Genomic DNA, 14,967 nt, shown 5'->3' with positions numbered 1-14,967 from the left:
AAGCAAGCAGGAAAGCAAGCTGCCAGGTCCAGGACTCGAACCACAGTCAGCCATGTGGGAGACTAGCACCTTAACCACCACACAACCTGCTGGCTCCCAATTATTCTGGTTTTGATGGTTCATGTTCTTTATATCTATATCTACATCTACCTATCTATTATCTTTTCAAGATTTATTTATTTATTTATTTATTTATTTGCCAAAGGGAGAAAGTGAGAGGGAGACAGAGAGAATGAGGGAGAAAGCATCTCCCAATGGGGCATGCCACAAACCTTCCTCCTCTAGTTCTCCATCCTATTGGGATTTGGGACACACATGCACACACATCCGGGGTATTTTCAAGTCTCTGGGGCTGAGATTTGAGCTGCTATTGACCACGTAGGACCTGATTCCTTTAACTACAAGGCAATAGGGCCAGCCTTTTAAAAAAGTTTATTTATCCCAGAGACAGACAGACAACATCCTTGACAGAGTCCTAAAGTCACGATCCAGCCCTAGCTTCAGCCAGCATAGATCAGGGGCACATATGTGCTTGGCATACTTTTGGAGGTCTCTGGATTTGAACTGGCAACCTTCCCATGGGGGTCAGCCTTGCAGAGCATTGCATTTTACTGCTGCACCACCATCTGGCCCCTATGTATCATCTTTAATTATAATATATCGCAAATCTTTTACCAAATATAAATCAGTGAGTAAAATTAATACCCTTGTGCCTATAATGGAGAGAATAGCAGTGACATGAATATTTTCGCTAAGTGGCCCTCTGTATACTTGTATGCAGGCCCTAGTTCTAGGAGTCCTCTTCCACCTTCATTGGGGAAGAATAAATGTCAACTTGCATTGTTTATCTGCTACAGTCGGTTCAATGTGTCTGCTCATACAGTAAATGGTACATATATTAGTCTTCTATTCTTTTGCCTAGTCTTTTGTATGAAATAGCTCTCCTGATTGTGAATATTTAAAAATACTTAAATTATCCCTGAGCCTGATTATTCCAGATACATATTTTTCCAGATATAAGGTCCTCTTATAGACCTTAGTTTTAAAAGACAGAGTTCAGCGAGGCAAAGAAGAACAAATCTTCTGAAAATATAATATCCTGCTTTCCCTGGAAGAGGTGTACATAATCACGGACAATGAAAAGAACTGCATTATTCAAAGAGGGCTTTCTATAATACCCTGTAAAGCATTGGATGCTCTTTAAAATTGACTTATTGATGTCGAGGGAGGGAGCATAATGAACACAGCACAGACATGATCAAGAAATGTGGCCCATGTAAAAAAAATCTAATTGCTACTTGCTGAACCCATCAAACAAGATACGTTGTCCCAGTAGGCAGGTTTATGAAAAGAGCATTGCAATAAGCTATCTGATGTCACTTATAACAGATGCTGAAATGAGACTCTTAGCATCCAGCACAAGACCTCCAATCTCTGTATGTTCACCCAAATCTCCTCTACCTTCATCCTCATTATCTATGTCTGGACACTGAGACTTGATGTTTAGATAATGGCCATTTGAGATCTTTAATAAACAAAGGTTCATGAGGTTAAGCAGGCTTGGCAAAGGATCCTTATTTGCCCATTCTTTTTTTTTTTTTTTTTTTTTTTTAGATTTTGCTATAGGGCGCATGCACTCACTAGAGAGGTAGAGTGAGATAGAGAGACAGAAGCAAGAAGTCATCCTCTCGGGGGATGACCAAACCACAATCCTTTCTCTGTTCTCTTCTTGGGATTTTGGGCACACACGCACACATGCCTGGTGTGAGTTTTAAGCTACTGGTTCCAGGGCTTGAAACATGGTCGACTATGTGGGTATCCAGCACCTTAAGCACTATACTACCTGCTGACCCTTGTGTCATACTCTTGCAACTCAATGAATATTTATTAAGTACCTATTGTGTTTGAAGTACTGTGGTAGGCATCTTGGGGTAGGTGAGTGGGCTAAGTCTAGACAAACAGGACTACACTGTAGGAAGCCGCATGGACCACCTGTGGGTTTGAATCTCCCAGTTGGCTCAGGGACACACATGATACATACTCTTTCTTATTTTCTCAAGAACTCACTTTGTTTAATGATATGATTTAATGCAGCATTTCAAAAAAATTTCCACGTGGTGCAGCGGTAACACAACAGGACCCACGTAGGAAAGGTCCAGGGACCTCCTTGGTCCTGGTCAGCTGAGACTGGATATGGGTTGTGATGTGAGCACCCTGTTGGGGCTGCCTGTCTCTGTCTCTCTCTCAGAAGAAATAAATAAAATTGTAAAAACTCTTGAGTGTTTAGTGTTACTCCAAATATGTAGTTGTTATTTATACATGGTACACAAGGCAGTATTTTATAATTTTACTAGTCATGTGTTTAGTTTTACACACAGTTGAAAAACATTACCACCCATGCATCAACCCCTGATTTAATGGTTGTTATGGCTTAGGAGGTATAAAAATTAAACAGGTGATTTGATATGAAAAAAATATTGACTAAATAACAATACAGTTCTAATCTACTCCTTTTCCAAGTTACACACATATGTTTCAGTATTTCAAAATATTGGGGAAAACTAAAACATCGATAACCATGAAAATTAATGCAAAATTAAACTCCAAATAGAAGGGACTATTTTCGCCCATAAAATAATTGTAAGATTTTTGTTTAAAGAAGTGTATAAAACAGGAAATACAGTGATGAAAAAAGACAATTTTCAGTTACACTGTCCCTAAACTCCCCTAGTGACAGTCTCATTATTTGGAAGGAACAATGCTACCCGATAATGAACTATTTTCTATTCAAGGAAGCAAGTCAAATATTCGTTTCTCATTAATAATTCAGTGTGACAAATTTATTACCTTGAAGGTGCTGCAAGTCAATTAGACAATGGGAAATAGTGTCTTCCTTTCAGCCCACTTAATTGGCTTCCAAGTGTGACATTCATCAAAACCTTGACTTTTAATGTAAACTTTATTATGTGAGTGGGGGTATAGGGTTGATACAGGATACATCTGACCAGCTCTCAGAGTTCGAGGGGCTCTAAAGACTTCAGAGAAGCCTGGTCAATCACTGGTGTCATTTTGCTGTAGAATATCAGGGCCTAGTTATGCAGTCATTGTTGCTGATGCTGAACATAAAGAAACTCATTTTTGAACTGTGTACTTTTTTGGACATGTGCCTATTTCTTATCTTTGATGAATCTCATGATCTTCAAGATGAGGGGCTGGAGCAGTAAGGGTTTTCCAAAGTGTCACATGTATGCATTAGTATCACAATAAAAGTAATACATAGATGGGCATTTTTATTTCAATATCTATAGATTTATTTTAATAGCCATAGCTAACACAAATACTCATGATTTATAGATATTACAGTATATATTGAGGCTAATGCAGATATTTAAATAAAGGTTAATATAACAAAAATATTGAGTAAAATATTAGTATTGCCAATACCTAATACATGGGTGCTCATAGTACTGGCAATTTGTGAATGTGGAAAGAATTGTGAAGGTGCATATGAATGGTAAGATTTGGGGAGCACTGCAATCTGTGTTGAGGATTTACTCTGTACATTAGGTAGAATTGATGGTTGAAGTGAAAGGCCTCATAAGTCCTCCTCAGTCTAAAGGTCTCTCGTTCATTAGCCTGCCTAAGATAGTCATTGTCAGTTTCTCACCCTAAGGCCCTTGCCAAGGAAAACAACATTTTTTAAAAAATATTTTTAATTTTATTTATTCATTTACTTATTTTATTTTGACCAGAGAGACACAGAGAGAGAGAGAGAAAGTGAGAAAGCAAGCCACCAGGTCCAGGACTTGAACCATGGTTGGCCATGCAGGAATGTTCAGCACCTTAACCACCACGCCACCTGCTGGTCCCGAAAACAACATTTTAAATGGTTGGAAAACATTGCATTATATAATAATCTACCAACACATCATTGAGAGTTAGTTTAGTCTATCAAATCAAAATTATCAAACATTTTCTATTTACTGTAACAAAGAGTAGGACCCTGAGTAACAGGGACAGAGGGTCAGTAAGGCCTTGATTGGGATGAGGAAGGAAAAGTCTTTTGCATGTATTTCTACCTCTATTATACCTATGTTTTTGGTAGGATGCCTCAAAAATGGACCCTTTGCTTTCAGGACCCCATAGTATTGCTTTATATTTTTATTTTATTGTTATTTATGCATTCAATCACTATACATTATTTACCGAACATGATATACACCTCAGACCGCTCCAGTTGAGAATGCTATACACATTATTATCAACAGGTACATAAACCATTTTTGTGTCCCATAAATGTCTTACTTTTCTATTTTTCTCCCTAATTTCCTTCCCTACAATGCTTCCCCTTTCCATCTTCCTTCCACACTGTCTCCAGTGTCCATGACTATTTTCAACGCTTTTATGCCCTCCAGCCTTTCAGTCTCTGCCATAGAGTACAGACATTCGGTAGAAGTGGAGACACATACACTCTCTTTCATAGTCTGACTTGCTTCACTCAGCAGTAAATCTTCCATATTCATCTCCACTTTCAATCAAATGCCAGGGGCTTTATATTTTTAATTTTTTTTAATATTTAAGTTTTTTTAGAGAGAGATTTTTGCTCTATAGTGCATGTGCTTGATGGAGAGACAGAGAGAGAGAAAACAAGAAATCACCCCCCAGGGGTGATGGCCACACCACAATCCCTTCTCCTCTATTCTCCTGGGATTTTGGGCATGCATGCACACATACCTGGTGTGAGTTTCAAGCCACCAGGTCTGGGATTCAAACAATGGTCAGCCATGTGGGAGTCCAGTGCCTCAACAACTATATAACCTATTGGCCCTATTTTAAATCTTTAATGCAATTTTATTTTTCAAGTGTGATTTGTGATACTATATATAATCATTGTATGTCTTTGTGGGGGTATAGTATAGGTTTTCAAAGTATGCAACAATGTGCAGTAATTAAATCAAGGACATAGACATTTTCATCTTATTTGATATTGAACATTACATTATGTTATTTTTGCACTCAGATAGGTACTCCTTTAAAATACTATACTAGTCCAATCTGAGGGAACGTATAAATTAAAGATAACATATTACTCCTAGGATAAAGTGATGATCTGGTTTACCAAAGGATTCTAGTCTGGGCTGTCTTAAGTCTAGAGCTTCCTTAACACATTTAAGTGTTTGCTGTTAGATCATATGTACGTGAGAAAAAGAACAGAAGGGACAGCAAAACTTTCGAACAGAAGTGTTAGAATGAAATGCCCATAGAAGTTGCATCCAAAATGAAGAGTAAACATCTTGGAGAGTTAAACAAAGAAAGTAGAGTTTGATTTTCAGTTTAGTTTATTTACAACATATTACTATTAAACAATCTATTTCATCAAATGAAATTCATGATAGAGGTATTTGATTTTCTCATATCACATGTTTTCTCTCTGTTTCTCCAATGCTTTCTAAGCAATAAAATGATCTTTAGACGGTTTCTTCTAGTCCATTGCATGTCAGCAGATACTTTACTTCAGTCATTCAATTCACACTTTTGCAGGTATGTTTGGCCATGGAGATTCATACTAGTCTCTGGATATTCTGATGATCTTAAACATTTAAAAGTATCTCTATTAATTGATTCTTTAACTCCAGAGGTCTTCCTCAAGTCTGAGAGCAATGTGACTAGTCTGTTCATATAGGAGTTCTCTTTTTTTGGAGAAGTTTTTGCTATAGGGCACATGTGCTCGACAGAGAGAGACAGAGAGACAGAAAGTGAGAAATCACGCCCCAGGGCGGATGGCCATGCCGCAATCCCTTATTATCCATTCTGCTCTCGGGATCTTGGGCACACATACACATACGCCTGGTGTTTAAGCCACCAGGTCCAGGACTCAAACCGTGGTTGACTACATGGGAGTCCAGCGACATAGCCATTGTGCCAACTGCTGGTCCCAATACAGGAGTTCTATTAAGGTGAAATCTGATGACCAACAGCAACACACAAGATCACTTGCTTTTGGCCCTCTGTTGTTACAAGGCCTCACACTACTTGACTTGGCAGCAAGATTCAAACTCTTTTCCTCCCAATCTGACAGCCGTTGAATATGTGGAGTAGAACGTACAATATGCAGAGTAAGAACTGAGAGTGGGAAGTAATCAAGGGACAGGAGTAGAGGGGACATATACATGATAACATCATGAGCCATACTTGAGTATCTGGAAAAATTTGTTTGAAACCATGAAGCCATCAGAAACTAGTTTCTCAAACGATATATTCTTTTTTTTTCTTTTGGAGAGGTTTTCGCTATAGGGCACGTGCACTCGCCAGACAGACAGAGACAGAGAGACAGAAAGCGAGAAATCACCCCCCAGGGGGGATGGCCACACCTCAATCCCTTCTCCTCCATTCTCCTCTCGGGATTGTGGGCACGCACGCACATGCGCCCAGCGTGAGTTTAAGCCACTGGGTCCGGGACTCGAACTGTGGTTGACTACATGGGAGTCCAGCAACATAGCCATTACGCCAACTGCTGGTCCCTCAATGATATAGTCTTTGAAATAGGTAACTAAGATTATTAGCCACTTACCTCTGACTCTTAGAAAACCCTAGATGGAAATACTGTTTTATCAGGACTGCCACACTCAAAATCAAGGTATTTATTTCTACCTGCACCTTCACAATGCCCCTAAAAAGTTTTTTTTTTTAAGCTTAGGGTTAGGTCAATATTCATCCTCGAAGTTTTGGGTAAACTGGCTGATACTACTGTTTAGTTCTCATTTCCTCCAGGGTCTGAATCACAACCTGAATCCAAGCTCAAGAGATGTTTTCATTGCAGGTCAAGGACCATTGTCCTTTGGATGCTTTACTGTCTGTCTTATAGATGTGCCCTCTGAACCCAGAATCTGAAGTTAGACTGTATGCTAATAAAAATATTTCAGTGGGACTAGCACATGGTGTAATGCTTATGTCACTGGATTCCCTCGTAGTCAACTGTGGTTTGAGTCCCGGACCCAGAGGCTTAAAACTCATGCTGGACACCTGTACATGTGTGCCCAAAGTACCAAGAGTAGGATAGAAGGGATTGCTACATGGCTGTCCCTCCTGGATGTTGGAGGGATTTCTCTCTTTCTCTCTTCCTGTCTCTCTGGTGAGTGTATGCACCCTATAGCAAATATATATCAAAAGACCTGGTGTAGTTTCCCTTTAGTGTAGTCCAGTTAAGCTGTGACAAAGATAAGTACAGACGAGGGCTTCAAAATTGTCCTAGCATTCAGAAAGAGAAGTCTTATTTTGACTAATTTTTTAATTTATGCATTTATTTATTTAGTTGCTTTTTCTATAATGAATTTTGATTATCTTTGTAAGAAAAATAAAAGGGAAAATAAAAATATTAATGACATTGGGATAACATTTTTTTTCTTAGGTTTTGCCATAGAATATGTGTACTTTCTGGAGAGAGACAGGGATACAGAGAAAGGGACAGTGAAAACTCTCCCGTGAGGAGGGATGGCCATACCACGGTCCCTTTTCCTCTCTTCTCTTGGGCTTCTGGGCATGAATACACATGTGCCTGGTGTGATTTTGTTTTTGTTTTTGTTTTTCTTTCCCCTTTCCTTTCCTTTCCTTTCCTTTCCTTTCCTTTCCTTTCCTTTCCTTTCCTTTCCTTTCCTTTCTTTCTTTCTTTCTTTCTTTCTTTCTTTCTTTCTTTCTTTCTTTCTTTCTTTCTTTCTTTCTTTCTTTCTTTCTAATACATTCAATCTGTATACATCACTTAGCTTGTAAAGTAAATTTACTCGACATGAATACATTTCATGGCAGTTTACTTCAGGATACTATACACATTATCATCAACAGATGATAAACCATTTCTGTGCCCCATAAATGTCTTACATCTCTATTTTTCTCCTTAACTTCTTTCCTCAGACTCTCTGGAGTCATTTTATTTATTTATTTGAAACGAATGTTTTAAAATTACTTTTTATTGAATCATTGCATATTGTTACACATTGCAAAATGAATTTCCCCAGCATGAATACACTGTATATTAGTCCAATTAAAGATATTACTATACATATTATCAACAGATAATTTTGTGTCCTTTTAATGTTTTATTTCTTCCTTTTTCCACTTGATTTCCTCCCTCTCCCCCTCCACCATTTTCCACCCTCCTGCCACACTGTCTCTAGTATTCACAGTTGCTCTCCATGCCCTTATACCATCCAATCTTTCAGTTTCTTCCCTAGAGACAGACATTAAGTATATATTAAGTAGGGACATACAGTGCCTCTCTTTCGTAGTCTGGCTTGCTTATTTGATTGTGTCTGAGTGTGCTGAGGTGTTCACCAATGTATATATTAAGGTGCTTCAAAAGTTGTGGGAAAATAGAATTTAAGTATGAGTATTTTAGTGCAAAAGTTTTTTGAAATCTATGCATAGTTTTATTTTAATTGCCAGAAGGTATAAGTGCTTGTCATAGAGAGACATAAAGAGATAGGAAGAAAGTACTTTCCATTAGGTTTGTTCCTGCCACATTTCCTTCTCCTTTTTTCCATCTTGTAAGGATTTGGAGCACATACACATACATGCTTAGTAACCTCCTGACAAAGAAAAGCCCAGGTCCAGATGGTTTCCCTTCTGAATTCTACAAAACTTTTAAGGAAGCGTCCATAACAAGCCAGGAGATTGAATCAGTAATAAATGACCTCCTGAAAAAGAAAAACCCAGGTCCAGATGGCTTCATTTCTGAATTCTACCAAACTTTTAAGGAAGCGTTAACCCCTATCCTACTAAAATTATTTCTAAAGATTCAAAAGGAAGGAAAACTTCCAAATTCATTTTATGAAGCCTCCATCATCCTCATTCCCAAAACAGATAAGGACATGACAAAAAAGAAAAACTACAGACCAATATCATTGATGAATATAGATGCAGAAATTCTCAACAAGATACTCGCAAATCGTATCCAACAACATATAACAAAGATTATTCATCATGACCAAATAGGCTTTACCCCAGGGATGCAAGGGTAGTTCAACATACACAGAACCATAAATGTAATACACCACATTAACAGAAAGAAAGATAAAAACCATATGATCATTTCAATTGATGCGGAGAAAGCATTTGATAAATTACAACACCCTTTTATGATTAAGACTCTCAGTAAGATTGGTATAGAAGGGTCATTTCTGAACACAATAAGAGCCATCCATGAAAAACCTGCAGCTAACATTATACTGAATGGGGAAAAGCTAAAAGCTTTTCCGCTAAAAATGGGTACTAGGCAAGGCTGCCCACTTTCTCCACTGCTCTTTAGTACTGGAAGTCTTAGCTAATGCAATCAGAGCAATCCTGCGTAAGAAGAATGGAGTAGGAGGCATATCACTCCCTGATCCCAAGATATACTATAAAGCTGTGGTCATCAAAACAGCATGGTATTGGCATAAAAACAGACATGTGGACCAATGGAAGAGAATAGAGACCCCAGAAATAACTCCCAAAGCTTATAGCCAACTGATCTTTGACAAAGGATATCAGTCAATCCATTGGGAAAAGGAAAACCTCTTTAGTAAATGGTGCTGGAAAAACTGGGTATCCACCTGCAGAAAGATGAAACTGAACCCCCATCTTTCACCATTAACAACAGTCAACTCAAAATGGATCAAAGATCTGAACCTAAGACCTCAGACAATAAAACTACTTGTGGAAAATGCTGGGGAAACTCTGGGAGACATTGGAGTAGGCAAAGACTTCTTAAATAAGACTCCCAAAGCACAGGCAATAATCCCTAAAATAGACAAGTGGGACTATATTAGACTAAGAAGTTTCTGCACAGCAAAGGACACAGTAACAAGTGTGAACCGACAACCCTCAGAATGGGAAAATATTTTTGTTAAATATGCCTCAGACAAGGGACTGATAACGAGAATACATAGGGAACTCAAGTGCCTTATGCGAAAAAAAATGATTAACCCGATTAAAAGATGGGAAAGTGAGCTGAACAAAAGTCTCTCTAAGGAAGACATACGAACAGCCAAAAAGCATATGAGGAAATGCTCAACATCCCTCATCATAAGGGAGATGCAGATAAAAACCACAATGAGATACCACCTAACCCCTGTCAGAATGGCAAAGATTAAGAATATAAAAAGTGATAAGTGTTGGCGGGGATGTGGTGAAAAGGGAACCCTCCTACACTGTTGGTGGGAATGTAAACTAGTTCAACCACTGTGGAGAACAATATGGAGGTTCCTCAAAGATCTACAAATAGAACTACCATTTGATCCAGCAATCCCACTTCTGGGTATTTACCCAAAAGACAGGAGAACGCTCAGTCAGAAAAGTGCTTGCACATCCATGTTTATTGCAGCATTATTCACAATTGCCAAGACATGGAACCAACCTAAATGTCCACAAACTGATGAATGGATTGGAAAAGTGTGGTATATATACTCTATGGAATACTACTCAGCCATAAAAAATAACAAGACCCTGGAATTTGATAGAAAGTGGTCAGATATGGAGGATCTATTGCTGAAAGAAGTAAGCCAGGCTATGAAAGAAAGATATTGTATGTATCCACTTAATATATACTGACTATCTGCACTGTACGTTAGAGAGCAAAATATTGGAGGACATAAAAAGTGAAAATAATTAACAAGGATAAGACTGTGTAGAATGGGGGATAGAAGAGAAGAGCATAGAGAAAGATAGCAAGAGAACAAATAGAGAGGCATGACATTAGTAGGTCACAGATATGGTTTATTACCTGTTGATGATGATGTGTATAGTATTATCAACTGGATTGGTCTGAGAAGTATTTCATGTTGGGTAAAGTCTTTTTACAAGCAAAATGAGAAATAGTGATTGGTTATAAAATAATTGGAATAATAATAATAATGACCGGGAAAAACACTGAAAAAGTATTGAATGATGAAGTGGGGATGTTAATGTCTCTGTATTGACTGACATGCATGGCATTCCCTTTAGAAAAAGCAATGTAATACACTGTAAAGTTATATGTGAATCAATGTAATATAAACACGATTATGATGATAATTTAAAAATAAGATAAAAAAAAATGACAAGAGCTGGAATTCAAATCCTGGTAGGCCATGTGGGATCCAATCCCCTTAATCACTAGGCTATGGCACTAACTGTATGTATGTATGTGTATATATGTATATACACACATTCATATACATACACACATACATACATATGTATATATGTTTATTAAAAACATTTTTCATAAACTTTTTGAAAATCCCTGTTGTGTGTGTGTGGGGGGGTGCATGGATATGTATGTATCAGGTTGTGGGATCCAATCCCCTTAATCACTAGGCTATGGCACTAACTGTATGTATGTATGTGTATATATGTATATACACACATTCATATACATACACACATACATACATATGTATATATGTTTATTAAAAACATTTTTCATAAACTTTTTGAAAATCCCTGTTGTGTGTGTGTGGGGGGGTGCATGGATATGTATGTATCAGGTTGTCAAAAAAGTCATGACACATCTTTGCATAGAAAAAATATGCAAAACCATGTCGTGACTTTTTTGTCAACTATATACATATATATACATATATATTTTTATATATATTTTATATATATACATATAACTATGTATATATGTATATACAGTGAGAGAGAGATGGAGATTCAGTTCAGTTTGTTATATTCAAACGAAGTTCTAAAAAGTTCTGTCTTGATGTGTGTTTAAAACAAAACAGGTGATAGGGACAGGCAAGAAGTGAGGGGACAGTGTATATTTCTGCATTCAACTCAGAGTGAAGAGAGCTGTTTTCTACTGTGATTTCAATATACTTTCGATCTAGCTAGACATAGAAGGAAGTTCTTCAACTTCATAAAGACCTCTATGAAAACCCCAACTAACATTTAACATTGTACCTAGTGATACAAGCCAGGATGCTTCCCCTCTAACATCAGGAATAAGATAAGGATTTCCACTTTCATAACTTTGTTTTAATTGCCAGAGGGCATGTACACTTGCCAGAAAGAGACAGAGACAGAGAAAGGAAGGGAGAAATCACCCTCCCCCAGTGGGGTATGGTCACACCACAATCCCTTCTGCTGCATTTTCCTATCCCTTTTGGATCTGGGGTACACATGCACATGTGCCTGCCATGTTTTTCAAGCTTCCAGGGCTGAGACTTGAACTATGGTCAGGCAAGTGTGATTCATATCCCTATATACAGCACTTAACTGCTAGACTACAGAGCTGTCATGATGACTTCTCTTTCTCTCTCTCTTTTTAAGAGATTTTTGCTATAGGGTGCATATGCTCACCAGAAAGACAGAAAGAGACGGAGAGACAGAAAGTGAGAAATCACCCCCTGGGGGGATGGCCACACCACAATCCCTTCTCCTCCATTCTCTTCTCAGGATCTTGGACGCACATGCACACGCGCCCGGCATGAGTTTAAGTCACTGGGTCCAGGACTCGAAGCGTGGTCGACTACATGGGAGTCCAGCAACATAGCCATTATGCCAACTGTTGGTCCCCTGTCCCAATGACTTCTATTCAGCAGTGTACTGGTAGCTCTAGCCAGGGCAATTAGGTAAGAAAAAGAAAAACAGAATTCAGATTGGAAAGGAAGGAGTAAAGATATCTGTACTTGCAGATGACATAATCTTGTATATAGAAAATGCTACAGAATCTACACAAAAGCTATTAGAAATATTAAGTAAGTTCAACAAGGTTGCAGGATACAAGATCAAAATATAAAAATCAAATATATTTCTTTTTTTAAAAAATAATTGTTTTATTTAACTTTCTCCTTTCCTTTCCTTTCCTTTCCTTTCCTTTCCTTTCCTTCCTTTTCTCCTCTCCTCTCCTCTCCTCTCCTCTCCTCTCTCTTTGACCACAGAGTGACACACACAGAGAGAGAGAGAGAGAGAGATATCAAACCTCCAGGTCCAGGACTCGAACCACGGTCGGCCATGTGGGAGTGCAACGCCCTTAATCACTACAGACCTGCCAGGCCCTCAATTGTATTTCTAGGTGCCAACAGCAAATAATACAAAAATGAAATAAAAGAGATAGTCCCATTTACAATAGCATGAAAGAAGATAAAATACTTAGGTATAAATCTAATGAAAGAATTAAATACATAAAAACTATGTAACATCACTGAGACTTCCACTTGGTGTGGTGGCAGTGGCAGAAGTTGGAGCCTGGAGAGTCTTGGCCATAAGCCTAGGCGACAGCAGAGGTGACTGAGATAAGGCAGAGTGCCAGCAGGTGCACTGACTTCCCCGCTCAGTCCTCCCTCAAGTCTTCTCTTCTGCAAGCGTAGAGCAGTGCAGTGGTCACACTGGCCTCTCCATTTCCAAATCCATGGAACTCCAGTCCCCTGTCCAGTCAGGAGCTGTGCACTCTACTGTGAGCGCAGCCATCGAGATTTCCAGTTAACATGTGCAAATGCTACAGACAGAATGTTGTACTTGCCAGTTCACAGAGTGAAGGTGGCCTACTTTTGAATCTGCAGGATAACCACCAGGGAGAAAGTCCCACTTGAAGGTCATCATCCTCGTGAACTCTGGAGTTAGGAAGACCTCAGTCATGAACCAGTATGTGAACAAGAAGTTCAGAAACCAGTAGAAAGCCACCCTCGGGGCCAACTTCCTGACCAAGGAGATGATGGTGGATGACAGGCTAGTGACAATGCAGCCAACTTCCTTTCCAAGGAGGTGATGGTGGATGGCAGGCTAGTGACAATGCAGGGGTGCTGACTGCTGTGTGCTGATATTTGTCATGACTGCACCCAACACCTTCAAAACTCTCAACACCTAGAGAGATGTGTTTCTTATCCAGAACAGGATCCTGAAAAATTCCCCTTCATTCTGCTGGGAAACAAGATTGACCTTGAAGATAGACAAGTGACCATGAAGCGTATGCAGAGCTGGTACTACAGCAAGAACAACATCCCCTACTTTGAGATGAGTGCCAAGGAGGCCATCAATGTGGAGAAGGCCTTTCAGACCATCATGCAGAATGCACTGAAGCACAAGACAGAGCTATACAATGAATTCCCCGAGCCCATCAAGCTGGACAAGAATGACCAGGCCAAGGCCTTGGCTAAGGCCTCAGCAGCAATTGCTTAAGGGGCTGTAGAGCAGAACACAGTCCTTCATGGTCCAAGAACACATGTAGACCTTCATCACACCCTCCTCTAAACAGCATAAACTGATCTCTCATGTCCAAATGCCAGAAGAAGCCCCAATGATTATGTCCTACCTCCTTCTCTCTCTCTCTCTCTCTCTCACACACACACACACACACACACAAGCACACACATGTGATACAAGCAGACTCTTGCCCAGGCCTGCCACAGCTCCTGGTGCCCCCACAGGAGCCCCTGTGTGGCCGCAAGTGGGCCGACTATAGAAATCGTTCTGACTTAGAATTGACATTGAAAGCTTATTTTTGTCCTCTGGAGAGAAAGAGAACTGTTTACAGTTAATCTGTGTATAATTAATTATCTGATTTTTTTTTTGAGAGGTTTTTGCTATAGAGCATACATGCTCGCCAGAAAGACAGAGACAGAGAAAGCAAGGAATCAACTCCCAGGGGGGATGGCCGTGCCGCAATCCCTTCTCCCCCATTCTCCTCTCCAGATCTTGGGCACGCACACACACATGCCCGGCATGAGTTTAAGCCACCGGGTCCAGGACTCGAACCGTGGTCAGCTACATGGGAGTCCAGCGACATAACCAGTATGCCATCTGCTGGTCCCAGTTATCTGATTTTTTTTAATGGGCTTGTGATCTTTCTACCCAGTCTCCACTCCTTGAAGGCTCCTCTTGGGAATGCTGGTGGCTTCATTATAACTCAAATCCAGTCTGATCACGCTGAGTTTTGTACATATCTGTTAATGCTCATTACTTTTAACTAAACAGATCTTTTTACAGTATCCATTTATTATGTAATGCTTCTTA

At 39.3% G+C, this 14,967-nt stretch overlaps 1 pseudogene; it reads left to right on the top strand.

Moving 5' to 3' along the window:
• The window catches only part of LOC102496829 (ras-related protein Rab-7a pseudogene), a 43,831-nt pseudogene extending 29,698 nt beyond the window's left edge, over positions 1 to 14,133 (top strand).
• Positions 14,134 to 14,967: the final 834 nt, after the last annotated feature.

This window comes from Tupaia chinensis, unplaced genomic scaffold (assembly GCF_000334495.1).
Source record: "Tupaia chinensis unplaced genomic scaffold, TupChi_1.0 Scaffold144058_1, whole genome shotgun sequence".
NCBI classification, from domain to species: Eukaryota; Metazoa; Chordata; class Mammalia; order Scandentia; family Tupaiidae; genus Tupaia; species Tupaia belangeri.
The sequence above is the reverse complement of the archived record's forward strand: the minus strand, read 5'-3'. Positions and strand labels throughout refer to the sequence as shown.